We start from the raw sequence: 18,363 nt of genomic DNA, 5'->3' as shown, positions 1-18,363 counted from the left end.
ACTAGGGACCTGTGAGAAGGCTAGACCTGTAAATACAGGGAGTCAGAAACATGTATCTAAAACTGTGAAAAATGCAGAAAAGATCCCACACTCAGTGGTGACTTGCTATTGATCTCCAGCAACATGCAATCTAGCAGTGTTTAAATTTATTTTAGGATTTCTCTTATAGGGGGGGATCAAGAATTTGGGGGTAACCAGGTGAAAGTCTATATAACAGCTAGCTACACATATCCAATTCAAGTTTACAACCTGTGATTTACTGATTCTAAGGTTGGTAGAGTAGCTACTAGAGATTCATACATCAGTCAGATGTTGCTGCTATAGGACCATTCTCAAAACAAGAATTATTTTAAGATCAAGCTTTTTGAGATTAAATAGGATCGTAGTTTTGTTGGTTGTGCGTGCTATTTGAAGGTAAACTGGCTTTAAAAATAATTAAGATTAGACTTACTGAGATTGAATTTAAGGTACATGCAGTTTTGAAAGTTAAGTGAGCTCTTTTGAAAACAGGCTTAATTTAATAAACAGGGCTAATACAGTCTCTGCAAATGTCAAATAGTTTATTGTGTAGGTATTTTTGAGAGTCATACATTATACCCTTTGAAATTCTATTTTAAGGTAGTGCCATTTTTTACCTCGAACTTTTTAAAGATTAGACTGTCTGAGAAGGAATCTGAAGGCATTTTGACAGTTTTGTGTGCCATTTTAAAATCAGTATACAGTGTAGTTGTCACTCAAATTTTAGGGGGAGTGTGAGATTTTTTGTGGGGGGGCCCTAACATCCCTAGAATAAACACTGCAATCTAGGCATGTGCCAAGGGAGACGGCTCAACAGCTGGAATCTGAGATTTTCTCTACATTCAACCACTACTCAAACATTGACTTCTTGCCATCAAAAGGTTTTTATATTACAAAGTGGATATAGTAGGACACTCCAAATAAATTGTCTGTTTCCCGTCCATCGCCCGCATCTAGTTTCTATTAGCTCTAAATATTCCATTATTCCGTATTCTTCCATTATTTTCCGGTTATTCTTGCATAATGTGAGGCTCAGTAAAAGTCATCTTGAAACAGTGTCAGCTCACATGTCAGCAGTGCTATCGAGTTGGCACAAACTTCACGTTTGAACAATTTTTGCAACCTGAAAATGAAGGAACAAGCTTAAGTATGCTTTTATGCAACTTTAATGGTTATGCCAGGCAAATAATGGCTTAGAGTCTACCAATCTTATAATGAAATAATTGAAATGGACCGCCCGCCCGCCCGCCCGCCCGCATGCAAATATGCTTGAGTCCAGGACGGGAAACAGAGAATTTATTTGGAGTGGCCGTACCAGCACCGGTTACGAACGTGAACGGCTATTTTACCGGCACAAGTCCATCATTTTCTGGACTATCAAACAAACCAGTTGTGTCTAGGCGAGCTAGAGTTGGTACGCGTCCAATATTCCCCGAGCATTCGACTTTAGGGCACGCGTCTAGTAGGTTTTCCCTAGTATTCAACTTTAGGGCACGCGTCTAGTAGGTTTCCCCGGGCATTCAACTTTAGGGGACGCGAAAAGTAGTTCCTTATAGGGTTAGGAGTAGGCTAGGGTTTAGCTTTGGTTTCTTCTTCACTCTTGTTATATATAGAAGTCACTTCAGTCGGATATTTATAAGGTAGAAACGAAGGCCAATGAAACTTGATTACCAGTTTCTCGCTCAGATTTTTAAAAATTTGATGCGGGCGGGCGGTTGTTATTCATTATTCATTATTTTCCAAAAGCTCAACACACATCCCAAAAACAGTGAGATCTACATTGATTACTCTTGCATTAAATAGCTAAAATACGTTACTAATCCATATAAGAATATTCAGCTATTTCTGTAACTACTAAACAAGTGATTTTTCCATTAGAATATAGCTGATTGCACTATTAGAGTAAAAGTGACTGCTCTATTAGAGTATTTCGATCTGAATTACCAATAATGAAATTCCATGCGGGTATATAAAAAGCATGCGGGCGATGACGCAAAACTGCTAATCAAGTTTCATTGGCCAAAAGGAGATGAGTAGCTACAGCATCGGTGGTATAATTGTTCTTTCTTAGGTTTTTTGTCTAAGTATTTTTTAATGCACGTGACTGCCGGCACTATATAACTTGCCTTTATATTAAGTGCTATTTATTTATTTATTTATTGGTTGATTGATACTGGGCAGATGGCATGCCAATGAGCCTTATCCACAATGACGTTTTATGACATCACGAGAATAAAGATGGCCGCGATAGTTAGGGGACTGTTATACAGGCGCCTATGGAGAAAAAGTTTAAATTGCTCATATTTCAGCCAGAAAAGAAGATATCGAGTTCTAAACAACAGGTACAGTCAAATTTTATATAAGACATTACGATGAACAAGTTTTATCGCGTTTCAATTTTTTCTAAATATAGCGTACGTTTACAATAGCTTTTGTTACTTCGTATCCATACCTGTCGGTTAATGGTCGATATCTCCATGTCTAACGGAAATGTGAGCGATCGAAAATTTTTCTCCATAGGCGCCTGTATAACAGTCCTCCAACTATCGCGGCCATTTTTATTCTCGTGATGTCATAAAACATCATTGTGGATAAGGCTCATATGCCCAGATAGCAAATAACCCCCAAGGAAATTGCACACATACACGTGACACGATTACAGTACAACAATATTAAGTTATATGTCTAGTAATTGGTTAGTAAATATGTTAAAGTTTTCCGACTCAATCACTGAGGTTGGCAAGTTATTCCAGTCGACATCCCAATAGGGATCTGTGAGAGGCCTGTAAATACAGCCGGGGAGTCAGAAACTAAAATTAATTAACTGTGAAGAATGCAGAAAATCTGCCAGAGGAAGTTGTCACTTCTAGTAGAGTAAGCCACCTATGTTCGGCCACCAGGAATTTTCTGACACTCGTACGCAGAAACTATGCAACGTATTCCCTTGCATTTTGCATTGCTATTACCTTAGACACTCACCATTTAGCCCACCAAGTTTCGTAGGATTTCTTCAAGGACTGTGGGTTTGGCGAGCCAATAACCATGTATCCGAATCGCATGACGTTTTGGCCAAAAGTATGGATTTTCGGACTGTAGCTCGCAAAGCACAATAAATGCACGGAATTTGGCATGCAGCTAGGGTAATCACTCAAGGTTCAGCCCACCAAGTTTCAGCTTATAAATCAATTCTATTCCTCAGTAATTATTAAATCTGTAAGCGCATGTAGGCATATCAAATATCGGACATTTATTGCCGCGAAAACTACAACTGCTGATTAAATTTTTGAGCAAATTCAGATGATTTCAGCTTTTACACACTATAAAGAGCAAACAAATCACAACTGATTGTTATTTGAGAGCTCACATGTCTTGTGACAGTCTGCAACTGCTCAGCTGACAAACTAGCTATGCACAGAGAGCCACAAACACCTGCTGCATAGCCATAGCAAACTGTAAAATCTTCATTGGGAATATTCTCACATGAGAAATGATACAGCATGCAAGAATTGTGAAGAGATTTTTACTGTATCTAAGCGACTGTTATATTAGGGTAGTTCATTTGTCTGACTGCTTTAGGGTATATCTTATACTTACAATATGATCAGATAATGCAAATAAATGTCATGTAAGAAGCCATACATTGTTTAACCGCCAATACACAGCTATACCAAGAGTTCATAATAATCCCTCCCTATATATATATATGAACTCTTGACTATACCTATAGTGCGAAGAAGTTTCCTGAAAATGTAACCCTTGAAACTAAGTATAAGAAGTTCACACTCTGAATTAGCTCTTCTCTTTTCTAGGAATTGCTTGTAAGCTTATAAGTTTTGTTAGATATCAAGGCAAAATAATTTGATACCATCTCCCAGTCCTGAATCCTACTGATATGAAGGAACCATTTCATGCCCTTTATCAAACAGTACGATAGTACTGTTTAAGTAGGGATCGGGGTGGATTTGGCGCGCGCCTCAAATTTCGATCCCTCAAAAATCATCCTAGAAATATCTCACACAGCAAATAAACCTTTAACTACAGAGTCTTCAAGTTTCTAACTTTATTTCTAGCGTTATATATCAGGAAACGACTAGAAAAGTGCTGGAATTTTATTTCTAAAAAATCGCTAAAACAGAAATTTTCGTCTGCCTGCCAGCCTGCCTGCCTGCCAGCCTGCCTGCCTGCCAGCCTGCCTGCCTGACCACATTCGCAAGGCTACAGGCCAAACGAAGCAGCGAAGGATCACCATTCTTTGCCACAATATTTAACTCGCTGCTGGGATGTGCCTTTTCGGGTTCCGACGAGTGTCTGTCTTCTGCGCTTTGCCTTTCCTTTTATCTTCAATTACGGATCGTCTTCTTCTTTTCCAGTCACGGAGGCGTTAATAATTCGTATCGACACTTTCCTTAGAGCAGCCGTATTCGGACGCCACAAAACTAATAACGGTTCCGTACTGTAAGGGCAAGTAGATGCCTGTATATATAGCAACACTTGCAAAGCGATCAAACAGCCTAGTGAAGTAAGAACACACTGCCACGCCCTTATCAATCAGAGCGCGCGCTCGTACTTAACGATCAGTGGACCACGCCCATTATTAATGGTCCAGCTGTAACTAATTGTGGAAAACAGGAGATAGAAACTCTGCATGCCTTTCAATTTAGTAATTGAGCAGCTTGCATAAAGCAAGCAGCAAGATCGAGATACTCTAATAGAGCAGTCAGTGCCAAAGATCAATAATATAGCTATATACCTATACCAAAAAAAGTTAACAAACTAGTGAATTTAAAAATTGTTAATTTAGAAATGGAAGTAGGGATCAAGCGATAAAAACTACTGAAACAAGTGATTTGAATGATGGCAACTATTACAACATAGCTTTGTGGGGAAATCCCTACTTTGGCATTGAACATATATGGTGACGTGGTGAGATGCCAATGTAAGGATTTCCCCACAAAGTTATGTTGTAATAGTTGCCATCATTCAAATCACTTGTTTCAGTAGTTTTTATCGCTTGATCCCTACTTCCATTTCTAAATTAACAATTTTTAAATTCACTATATACTATAACTTTCATGAAGCCATGTGCAACCTTTATTTTAAAGTGATTGAATGATTTTAAGCATTTTTACCCTGTTAAAGATCTAATTATGCATCACTATACATATAGCCAATATTGTGCAAATTTTTGCATTGAATTGCTATTGTGTAAATCTTTTGTAAGTGCACCTGTATATTTGTGCCTCCCTGAAGGAAAAATCATTATTGGAAAGTGAGAATCATTTGTCATTCAAGTAACCAATAAAGCTGCTTTCATCATGCCATAATATTTGCATGATGTAATTATAACAAAGCTGCACTGTAAGGCTTTACTTGTGTAATAAGTGTGACAAGCATAAATGACTGCACAATTTGTTTAATGGACACAAAGTGGAGGAAAAAGATAAATATTGTATAAATTGATTCTCTCATGAAAGCTTGGAAACTGAACCATCCCTAGCATGTTGCCATTTTCAATCTTCCATTGCATATATCCTGCAAAGATTAATTGTGTAGGACAGTGGCTGCAATCAGGTGCTTACTTTTGATGAAGATTTGTATACATAGCTATCAATAATCTCTGCTATGATCCAAGAGCTGGAAACTCATGATAATACATTATAGTAAGTGGATCAATTTAGAGTCTATGTAATTGTTTTCCTAAAATCGTATGCATCATCCATGCAATTTTACATGCCTGTACATGTATTTTCCCTTATTAAAAGTATACTGTTATAATATGAAACACTATTATTATGCTATGCAATTACTCAAGGTTTACTTGCTGTCATCATACAGAGTTCCAGTATGTTGATCACTCTTCAATCCTTACAATGGTAAAGCCATCCATGGTCTAACTGAACTCCTTCCAATAATAACTTAATCAATGACCTCGAGTGCATGACCATGCATGTCAAACACATACATCATCCCCAGAGCTATCGTGGAATTACTTACTGTGGGATGTAGTTCAGCACTAGCAACAATCCGGGCTACATTGCATGCTCTTCAAGCTATACACTTCACATTACATCTCAATCAAATTTTGTAGCTAAATAGTTGGTGTGAAAGTATTCATTGCATTTCTGCACTTGTATACATATGCAAACTTATCCAATTTAAAATAAATGGATAAGGAATCAGAATAGTGAATACATGTGGGTAGCAATAGAGCTATACGTATGTTATGGCAATGTATCTCTTCACTGTGTTATTGTCAAGCTATACTTATTTTATGAGATCTAATCTTGCAATTGCAAAGTGTCTAAAAAATCTGGAAAATGCCACAGATTTTATAGGTGTTGGACTGAAGAAAGGCATATACCAAATTACTTAGATGTACATCTATTGTAGTTGCCTGATTTTATAAGGAAGAGTGGCATGTATAAATTCATCAGTCAGGGCATGCTATACCCACGCAGTTTTAAGTGGCTTCAGTACCCCTTTTAAGTTTATTTTAAGTTATTATAGCTACTTGCAAGGAGCAAGACAATATCAAGACTTCTGGTTCCAAAATCAAGGATCTAACATAAACAGAACACATTACAAATTTTATTAGAGTTGTAAGCAATGGTTTCTCACATGATATAGTATCAGTTTTATTTAGTGGCTTCCCATAATTTGTATAAAACAAAAGATACTCCCAATAAGGCAGTCAGGCAAAATGAACTACTCTAATAGAACAGTCACTTAGATACAGTAAAAAAATTTATTTTTTTATTATTTTTATTTCCCGGGCTAGATGGACTGCCCTTGCCACCACCCCCAGCACTAGGTGTTAAAGTGCTGGACAGCTGGAAATACCAGCAATCAAACAAGGCCGCCAGACTCCAAGCGACCCTCGGAGTAGGCCAGATCAATATTAGTAGTTGATGGACGGCCAACTGAAGAGCGATGACCCCTCAAACACATCACTGCAGATCGTAACAATGAAAAACAAACCCTACATCGCAGCCAGAATAAGCTTTTGTTGTAATTAATGCTGCGCTTCTCAGCCAACATTGAAGCAAGCTTTCTAAAAAATGTTGTAGCAGTGGGCCCCATGCCACCAGTAGCTGCAAACACCAATGGTGAAAAGCAAGCTCTCTCAACCTCTCTAACACGCTCATCATATGCCCGTCTTTTTTCACGTTCATGAAGCTGGTAGCATCTGGACAATTGGGAGCGAAAATAAGAGCGCGCAAAAGGGTTGAAAACCCTGACATCGAAAAACGCACGCTGCCTATTTCGACCCCAAAAATCCCTGGCAACAACATCAAGACGGGCACCATCTTCACTATTGGCAGTGGCGAATTGCAATGGCAATAGCGGATCCAGGATGGGGCATTTGGGGCAAATGCCCCCCCCTTCAAGAAATATACAACATCGAGATACTCTAATAGAGCAGTCAATTACTCTAATAAAGCAGTCACAATGTTCATGAGGCAGTGTAGCTTACCTATATGAAGATATAAATAGGATTTTATTTTACATAACAGACGTGATATATTTGGTAAAGGATAACTAGTTATTATTGTTGTGACCTTTTTTTTGGTGTTCAACTGTTTTTCTCAGCAAGGTGCCCCCCCTCTTTCCAAACTCTGGATCCGCCCCTGAATGGCTCACCATCAAGAGGCTGGAGAGCAGGCTCAACACCAACATCACTGCACACTTCACTCAACAGACTTGCAGTTAAATCTCTGACTTCATTGTGGCGGATAGATGGAAACCTGCCACAGGGACAAGTAAATTAGGCATGCTCCACACAAAAGGGTTTACCACAAACACATGTCTGAGGCAAGGTAACAGGTTACCATCCAAATCTTAAACACAGGGCATCATGAAACCCCTCCCTGCTTAAGGCAAACCCATGTTCAGTAATAGGTAGCGTTGTAACCAACACGATGCGCCTCGCTCTGATGCAGCTTCAAAGGCACGTCGCAATTGTGGAGACAGTAAAAATCTCTTCACAATTCTTGCATGCTGTATCATTTCTCATGAGAATATTCCAATAAAGATTTTACAGTTTGCTGTGGCTATGCAGCAGGTGTTTGTGGCTCTCTGTTAGGGTCCGCAAACCGAAAAATCGATATCTTCAAATTCACTTACAAACTATAGTCATGTGTAGAGGTAGGTCTAATCAAGAAAACACTATAGTGCCTGTGGCAGCAAATTTCGTCCTTCTCTTCTAGTGAAAATAACACAAAATACCTTGAATTCAATCAATTTTTCGACGTCGTAATTTGCATTGTTATTCTTTTGGGCCAAAACTCTCTCTCAAGCTTTGAGAGGTTGTCCACTCTTACTATGGAGTATAGGAAGTTTAATATAATTAATTGATATTTGGTAGTGACGTCGCGCGCATCGCCGATCGGCGAAAAAAAGACATTTCGTGATCTGGAGCACAGCAGACTTGCAGGAAATACTGCAACATTTACTGCAGAGATCACCTTCAAGTCAAGTACCTGTGTGCAGAATATGGTGTGGATTGAAGTTTGTTGACCATCTGGCTGAGACCAGCGTCACCAAATTTAGTAAAAATTCCTCCTCGATCCAAAAAATACTGCAATCTCGTGTACACAAGTACCTTTAAGTGTGTTGAATTATGAAAATTATTGCTCAGGACAAGTATAAACTTCTAGCGAAAGCACGTACACTTTAAGCAATAACGGCATGCTAAACGCGATTTATATTGCCAAAACCACCCTCTCGTATAACTATTATAACTAATTTTACGGGAAAAAATGTGGAATGTACTTGACAACTACTCTGAGTGCAGTTAAATAATCATTTTGTGATTGTTGGTTTAAAATTTCAGTAGTGACATAATGTATATATAAAAATCATTTTCTGACTGTTCTATATAATTACATTTGACTGCTCTATTGGAGAGTTATATATAGTTACATTGCATTGGTGTAAACAGACTTATTTTATTTTAACTGCTTTTTAACGCAGGCAAGGCCTGCATTAAAGGTCTGTGGGCAACTGGTGCCCACAGCCAGAAAAAGTATATGTACAACTTACATTTACAATTGAATGTATAAAAATTAAGTTAGCTGGCTAAAGTTATTACATACATTTACATTTGATATATAGTTGAACTATCCTATAATTTTAAAACTTACATGTGTATTTAATAATAAACTTACTTACATAAGTACTTATTTTAAGAGAGAGCAAGAAAAATTTTTTATTAATTACTGCTAAAGTTTGGTGGGCGAGGAAACTTGGAGCAGGCACTACAAGGGCAAACAAATTGCAGACTGTGAGGATTGTCAGAGTCAAAATTGTTTGTAAAATGCTGCCAGAAGATCTTGAGTAACTGTGATTTAATGGTGGAAAAAGGTTGATTTAAGTCAAGTACTGGTAGACTGTTGTAGGTTCTTGGTAATCTGTTAAAGTAGAAGTTACTTTGTTTGTTGGATGGTGTAAAATTGTGTTGAAGCTTGTTGCTGGTGGAGGATCTGGTAGGATTGTGGCAAACGTTGACATAGTTACTGATATTGAAATGATTAGATGGATGCTGGATTGATTTTACGAAGAAGAGTATGTCATAAAGATCATAGGTGTACATCAGTGGTAGCATGTTAAGTTTGATAAGACGTGTTTTGTAATCGGTTACATATATAGTCATTTAGAATAAATTTGGTTGCCCGGCGTTGGATTCTTTCTAAAGTAGAGATGTCGCAAATAAGGTAGGGGTGCCATAAAGGAGAACAGTAAAGTAATTGTGATCTAACTAATGCTAAATACAAAGTTTTCTTGGTTGGAATGTCAACTGAGTGGCTGAAGGTATGTCTCAGTAGTCCAAGGGTTCTATAGGCTTTAGCTGATATATGGTTATAATGATTTTTCCAAGATAAATCAGTTGATAAAATGACACTGAGGTCATGGTGAGTACTACAAGTTTTGATTATAGTGTCATCTATGAAATAGGATGTGGGGAATTTTGTATTAAATGATAGATGTATAAAACTTGCTGGTGTTAAAAAATTGGTTCCAACCTCTAGACCAGTTTGCCATTGAATCAAGGTCTTGTTGAAGTTGTATGGAGTCTAGATGTTCAAGAATTTGTTTATAGCATTTTGTGTCATCTGCAAAGGAGAGAGCATTAGAGGAACGGACAGATAAAAATAAGTCATTGATGTAGATAAGAAATAAAAGTGGTCCTAGAATACTCCCTTGAGGCACACCTGATAGGACTGGTAAGAAGGTGGAATGTGAACCATTAAGGCGAACGCATTGCTGTCTGTTGTTGAGGTAAGATCTAAACCACAACCAAAGATTGCCAGTGATACCGATTTTCCAGAGTTTTAAAAGTAATTTATTGTGGGGAACTTATATAATTTAATGCAGGCATATAGCTGTATACTGCATGCTACAGTAAAACTATTGTGCCTTTTTAAAAGTATCTTCTTCCTCATACTCAACAGGTGGTACAGTCTAGACATACACTAGTATCTACATTTGCATGATGATATTATGCAATGTACTATATTTAGTATGTGCATGCTGAGCCCACTTATGCATGGGAGCAATTAATATCATGGTGGCTATCAAAACCAAATTTGCTCCAAGTCTATAGTTGATGGTAATAATAAATTAATACAAGAAGTTCGTGAAATGCAGAAATATACTTACTAATCATATTTGCAACAAACAGTGGAAGTTCAAAATGTGCTCAGCATTCACCACAAGCCATTAACACAGCTGAAATCGTTAAGATATTGAGTACTTGATTCTCTTCAGAACTGACCACATAATTATGCTCTACATATATGTATACGAGGGCCATCCCTAAATGAATCATGAGTGGCATATCTTCAATGCTTACAATATACACTGTATAGAGCCATTTGTATCACAAAGTATTAAGAAAGTATATATACTCTTTACACATGCAACTACATATAAATTTTAAATTAACCTCCAACTTCTAACTAGATCATCGTGTGCTGTGTGATGTATTATACTGCTATGATAGCAAACTTTGCCTACATTTAATCCATCCAAGACTGTGTATAACACATGCTGTAAAGACATGCAGTTTTGGGTATACCTGTTAATTTGCCATCTATAGGCACCATGCAGCCTATTATGCTTTTAATTTCGCCTATTATGCTATGCTGCAGTGCTCAAAATTTTTGTCTATTATGCTCATAATTATGCTCAAACTTTTTGCTACAGCTCCCATGTTTTGTTACTTTCTAATGAATAATGATAAACTTTGACTTATGAACAACTGAAATGTACTCGTTGTGCATTAAGAATTTGGCTACATTGTAAACTATAATAACAGTCATGTCAAATAATTACTTAATGCCATATGAATGGCATCGACTGTTCTGTTATTGTAAGGTGATCTTTTTCTATGGCATGCATTTTTACTTACAGTATGACAATTATTCTGTCTATTATGCTAGCATTATGCTTGATGCTTTCAAACACCTATTATGCTCAAACTTATGCCAGCATAATAGGCTGGTGCCTAGCCATCTGCATAGTACCAAGAAGTACTCTTGCTCATCTGTTTCTTCATCGTGGAATTAATTCACTGTTTCAGTAACTTGTATATACTTCTTTTGTATCTTAAACTTTTCTAAAAGTTTCAGTGTATCTTAAGATTGTATTGACAACTATGATCAAAATTTCTTCCAAATCACAAATAACTAAACTTCAGTTTTGGAGATTTTGTGTTATGGAAGTAATAGTTACTATGTTTTTAATATCTTACATAGGATGTGATATAATAGCTATATATACATGATTGAGACTGAATAAGTTGATACTTTATAGTGCAAAATTATAGCTACCAGGAAATATCACAGCTTTGTATGATAGTTCTCCATGCTGATGTGAATTCAAGGCATGTAAATTTTTTCCTGGAAAGCATACCACCAAACCTTACATGCTACTACATCTGAGTATTACATAAAAGTAGATGACCAGATAAGCTCTGATTTAGCTATCAAAAAGTGCTACAGTATGATAACCTGCATGTATACGTATAATATGTATATAGCTATAGTTATATAGATTTAGCCATGCACACGAGGCCTCTGGACTCCATCCTTGCTACAGAAAAGATCATCTTACTGTGCTCACAGGGATTTATCATCATATCAAGCCAGTGATATTATGTGAGTGCCGTAAAATTTTTATTACGAGAGTTTTGGTTTTGTACAATAAATTGCATTATTATATATCGGCTAAGTGTAAAATTTGCCGTCAGTAATCAAGCCTTCGCTGTAAGTTTATACTTGTTCTGAGCCATCATTTCCATAATTCAACACACTTACAGGTGCTTATGTGCACGAGACTGCAGTATTTGTTGGATCGCGGAGGAATTTTTACTAAATTTGGCGAGGCTGGTCTCAGCCAGATGGTCAATAAACTTCAATCCACACCATATTCTGCACACAGGTACTTGACTTAGAGGTGATCACTGCAGTAAATGTTGCAGTATTTCCTGCAAGTCTGCTGTGCTCCAGATCACGAAACGTCTTTTTTTTCGCCAATCGGCGATGCGCGCGACGTCACTACCAAATATCAATTAATTGTATTTTATTTATTTATTTACTTATTCATTTATTTTCCAAAAATGTGCAGCCTCAGTTTGAGGATTAACGCACATATGAAACATGTATACAAAATGTTTTACAATATGATTGATTATGGGATTACTAATTGGTAGGGGAAAGTAATAATAATTTCAGTTGGTACTTAAAAATTTGTAATGATTGTTGTTGGATTAGGTCAGGTGGGAGTGAATTCCACAGTCTCATTGATCTAGGAAAGAATGAATTACTGTACTGATTGGTCCTTGCATAGATATGATGAAATCTTTGGTCATGTCCTCTGGTGTTAGAAGTGACAGGGATTAAATCAACAGGAGATATATCAATGAGATTATGAACAATTTTGTAGAGGAGGGTGATACTGGATACTTGTCTGCGGTATTCTAAGCTGGGAATATTAAGGTCAATGAGCATGTTAGTTACGCTGCTGAAATGCGAGAAGTCAGCCATAATGAATCTGGCAGATTGCCTCTGTACTCATTCAAGCTTATCAATGTCTCTTCTGATGTGAGGGGACCAGACAGGATTGGCGTATTCCAAGATTGGTCTTATCATGGCATTATAACATTTCAATTTGATTTGAGTTGAGCAGGATTTAAGATTTCTCTGTAGGAATGCTTTGACTGATAGAGCTTTGGATGTGATGTTAGTAATGTGTGTAGACCAAGACAAGTCATTGGTGATTGTAACTCCTAAATATTTAGTAGATGAAACTTCTTTGATAGAGATGTCATTAATGGTGTAGTTGTATGTGTGTTTACGAGTGATTCTCATGAATACACTTTTATCAGGATTAAAAACATACCAGATCTAGTGCCCCATTGTGATAAGGAGTTGAGATCATTTTGAAGTGATAAACAGTCGGATGTAGAGTGAATAACAGTATAAAGTATGGTATCCTCAGCATACAGACCAATGTTGGCATTGATTGATAGTGGTAGGTCATTAATATTAAACTACCTATACTCCATAGTAAGAGTGGACAACCTCTCAAAGCTTGAGAACGAGTTTTGGCCCAAAAGAATAACACTGCAAATTACAAGGGCGAAAAATCGATCGAATTCAAGGTATTTTGTGTTATTATCACTAGAGGAGAAGGACGAAATTTGCTGCCACTCTAGTGTTTTTTTGATTAGACCTACCTCTACACATGATTATAGTTTGTAAGTTAATTTGAAGATACCGATTTTTCGGTTTGCGGACCCTATCTCTGTGCGCATAGCTAGTTTGTCAGCTGAGCAGTTGCAGACTGTCACAAGATATATGAGCTCTCAAATAACAATCAGTTGTGATTTGTTTGCTCTTTATAGTGTGTAAAAGCTGAAATCATCTGAATTTGCTCAAAAATTTGATCAGCAGTTGTAGTTTTTCGCGGCAATAAATGTCCGATATTTGATACGCCTACATGCGCTTATAGATTTAATAATTACTGAGGCATAGAATCGATTTATAAGCTGAAACTTGGTGGGCTGAACCTTGAGTGATTACCCTAGCTGCATGCCAAATTTCATCCAAATCCGTGCATTTATTGTGCTTTGCGAGCTACAGTCCGAAAATCCTGAAATCTCCCCAGCCTTATCATTGATCTTCCAGGCTTCTTTAGATCAAGGTACACTACCAAGTATCTGGAAAACTGCGAAGGTAGTTCCTATTTATAAGAAAGGTAATAAATCAGACCCATGCAACTATAGACCTGTGTTCCTTACATGTATCTGCTGTAAAATATTAGAGCATATGTGACTGGATTTTGGAAAAACGATCCAAATCGCACATTGGAAGTTCCGAGATAAACGGTTTTAAAGAATTGAAGCCAGCATAACTCTCCAAGGATAGCAAGCACGCGTATGAAAGTTACACAAAAGATGCATCAATCTGTTACCTTTCAAGCCACTTCCAGTACTTGTAGCTGCTTGTACAGTTTCCCGCCAAATAAGATAGAAAATCTGAGCAGTTGGACGAGCGAAGTAGTATCACGAGTGCTCACAAAGGGGTGGAGGCTGGGGGGTGGTGGGGAGGGCAAAAGTTAGACCTCAAAATGGAGGCAGACCACGATTGGAGTCCAGACACGAGATTACAGGGCTGTGCTGGCTCCTTAGTGGCTGATATGTAGCAAAATCAACAGAGAACACGTCTGGCCAACATTATAAGGCTGTCCACCAGTAAGCCACTGACTCTTGCCAAGCCAGGTCCTTCACAAGGCCTGAAACCGCCATTTGAGCACTCCACACCACCCAGAAAAGACGTGTGTAAAAACCAGCCTCGTGTAGTTTGAGTAGTGCTGAGGGTCAAAACTTGTAGTACGATGGTGTAGCTATCCACTGGTGGTGTTAGTTTGATTTTGCCTGATGTGCGATTTGGATCGGTTCTGTAAAATCTGGTCACATATAGTGTATCTAATCATTTAACATCCTTTAACATTCTATGCAATGAACAACACGGTTTCCGTCACAAAAGGAGTTGCGAAACACAATTAATTTCCACGGTAAATGACTTTGCCAAGTGTTTGAATCAAAAAGGCCAATGTGATGTACTTCTACTTGACTTTAGTAAGGCCTTTGATAAGGTTCCACATTCCCGACTCTACCTCAAGCTCCAACATTATGGGATTGATGGATCTATCCTATTGTGGATTAAGTCCTTTTTAACTTGCAGATCCCAGTATGTAGTGCTAGAAGGGAAAAACAGCTACTCTAAACAAGTTCTCTCTGGTGTACCCCAAGGTACTGTACTTGCACCACTTCTGTTTTTATTATATATAAATGATCTCCCTGCTTGTGTCAATAATAAAGTTAAATTTTATGCAGATGATGTCCTACTGTACTCTTACATACATTCCGAATCCGATTGTATAGCCCTACAACAGGACCTTGACAAACTTACTGAATGGGCTCATACTTGGCTGATGGAATTTAACATTAAGAAATGTGAACACTTGAGAATTACCAATAAAAGAAATCCCATCATTTATAGCTATCATCTGGAGAATTCTATCATCTCTGAGGTTCCTCACACAAAATATCTTGGGGTCACCATTGACCAGAAACTATCATGGAATGAACACATTCAAAGAGTCACTAGCAAAGCAAACCAGGTTAATGGATTTGCATTGTAATCTTCACCAATGCCCTGTTTCTGTTAAGAACAATTGTTACAAGATGATGATCCGCCCCATTGTTGAATATGCATCCTCTGTCTGGTCCCCCCACACCCACACCAATATAAACCAACTTGAATCCATCCAAAGGAGAGCAGCCAGATTTTGCTACAATAATTTTTCTAGATTTAGTAGTGTAATAAGAATGATGTTATCATTAATTTACCTACCCTCGAAGAAAGAAGAAACAAGTCTAAGATAACTACAATGTATAAGATAATTAATGGCAATCTAAGTATACCTACTCAGGGGTGCCCCAAGGAAGTGTCTTGGGACCTTTGTTATTCGTCATTTTCATTAACAACCTACCCGAATTCATTCAATTTGCAACTCCTTTTATATACGCTGATGACACCAAACTTCTATATGCAATTAGATCTCGTGAAGATACTGCAAAGTTACAAACTGATATCAACAGAGCTTCTAATTGGAGCACCCTGACTGACTTACCTTTCCACGAATCCAAATTTATTCATTTACGTTTCTTCTCGACTACAACAGTCCCCCCTACATACTCCATCAATGGAAATCCTATTAAATGTCTAGCACAGCATAAAGATCTTGGAGTAACATTCACATCTGACTTCAGCTGGTCAGCACACTATAACAACATATGTACGAAAGCTTACCAAACCTTAGGACTTATCAGAAGAACATTCCAGGTTAACAGTGCTGAGGCAAAGAAACGTCTATACCTAGCACTAGTCAGATCACAACTATTATATTGTTCACAACTATTGAGGCCTCAACTAATAAGAGACATTACTGCACTAGAACGCATTCAACGAAGAGCCACTAAATATATTCTTAACGATTATACATCCTCATACAAACTCAGACTGAAACAACTGCATCTCCTGCCTCTCATGTATCACTACGAACTCCAAGATATACTGTTTCTAATAAAATCATTAAAGTCACCCACTGATAATTTTAACATCTACAACTACATTACTTTTGCAAGAGGCAACACCAGATCTGGGATTAACCAAAAACTGAATCATCCAAGGACATCATCAGTAACACAACATCATTTTTACTTTAACAGGATAGCCAGACTATACAATTACTTACCAGTCATTGATCTTTCACTATCTACCAACACAATTAAATATCGTTTAACTAACTACTTATGGTCGCATTTTACTAATAACTTCAACCCTGAGAGAGCTTGTACATTTCACCTTTTGTGCCCTTGCCACCGCTGCTCTAGAACGCCAATTTCTACCAATTTTAACAAACTCTAGCTATCTATTGTAATTATAAGTAACTAACAGTTGTAATTATTAGTTATTGCTCTGTATTGTATGTATGTTTCTTTGGCAGTGGGTATCTATTACCCACTGACCTTTAATGCAGTCCTGAACTGCATTAAAAAGTATTAAAATAATAAATAAATAAAAATAACATAGGCGGCGGAAAAGGGGGAGCTAGGGGGCTAAAGCCCCCCCTCGGTCTGCTGAGGGGGGGCTTGCCCCCCTCAGAATGATATCACAACGAAATTATCTTTCTTGGAGTGGGGCTGAAAACCGTGATAAAGATCGAGATACTCTAATAGAGCAGTCACTCTAATAAAGTAGTCAGTGTGTAGCGAGCTATGTAAGGATTTTATGTAGTTTATCAGCTAGAATGGTAGCTGGTGAGGTGGAAAGCTCTTGTCAGTTGGTTGTGACCTTTTTTTTTGGGGTCTCACCTTACCAAACTATAGAAATAAGTCTGGGTTAGCCCAGCCTCCCCTCAGGGGCGTAGGGAGGGGGGGTTCCGGGGGGTTCAGGAACCCCCCTGTAAAATTTAGACTTCTGCAAGCAGGATCCTAACACACCATTTAGTGTGGCAGGACAAAATATTAAATAAGTGAGCAATATAGTGTAATGGCACAGCACAATAATTTATAAAACTTACATTCATCTCTCAGGGAAGGATTTACAGAGGTAACATGAGCCCTCTTCAAAACTTGTTTAAAAGATCAATGTACTCTAATAGAGCAGTCAGGTATATACTCTAATAGAGCAGTCAGGTATACTCTAATAGAACATGCATGTAAATATCCATGTCCATATGAAGTTTTTCAGACATTCCAACATTAAATGCAAAACTTAGCATGACCTTATACTGCTATAGCTTTGGTGTGCAGTGTTTAAAGATATATAGAGCTCCAGTAATTTATCACTTGTGTTATGCGAAATGAATTCATGCTATGCATATTTGTATAGTTATATTGTTTTGATTGTCATTTGTATCAGTGGATTCATGGCCCCTCTACCACAGTGAGATATAACCATCACTTACAGATTACTATATGTGTCTCTATGTGTTACGCTGTCTGTTTCCACTAGGTGACTTTATCTAGTACTACTTCATCCCAGGGGCACTTAATGCATCATAATTAATGTACTTTTTGCATAAAATATAGCAATTTGCTGAGTTTTAATTTATTAAAATATTGAAAGCCTCTCGGCGGCTGGGGGCTGCGCCCCCAGACCCCTGCTTCTAGTAACTCAAAGCTGGTGCTGGAACCCCCCTTCAAAAAATCCTGGCTACGCCCCTGCCCCTCATATCAACTACTTCCTCCGCCGCTGCCTACAAATGATCTAA

At 37.8% G+C, this 18,363-nt stretch overlaps 1 protein-coding gene across 11 annotated transcripts in view; it reads right to left on the bottom strand.

Moving 5' to 3' along the window:
• LOC136254412 (N-alpha-acetyltransferase 50-like) overlaps positions 1 to 18,363 on the bottom strand; it is an 854,489-nt gene that overhangs the window by 478,267 nt on the left and 357,859 nt on the right. The window lies entirely within an intron of this gene.

This window comes from Dysidea avara, chromosome 1, assembly GCF_963678975.1.
Source record: "Dysidea avara chromosome 1, odDysAvar1.4, whole genome shotgun sequence".
In the NCBI taxonomy this organism is placed as follows: Eukaryota; Metazoa; Porifera; class Demospongiae; order Dictyoceratida; family Dysideidae; genus Dysidea; species Dysidea avara.
This window is presented reverse-complemented; position numbering and strand designations above follow the sequence as displayed.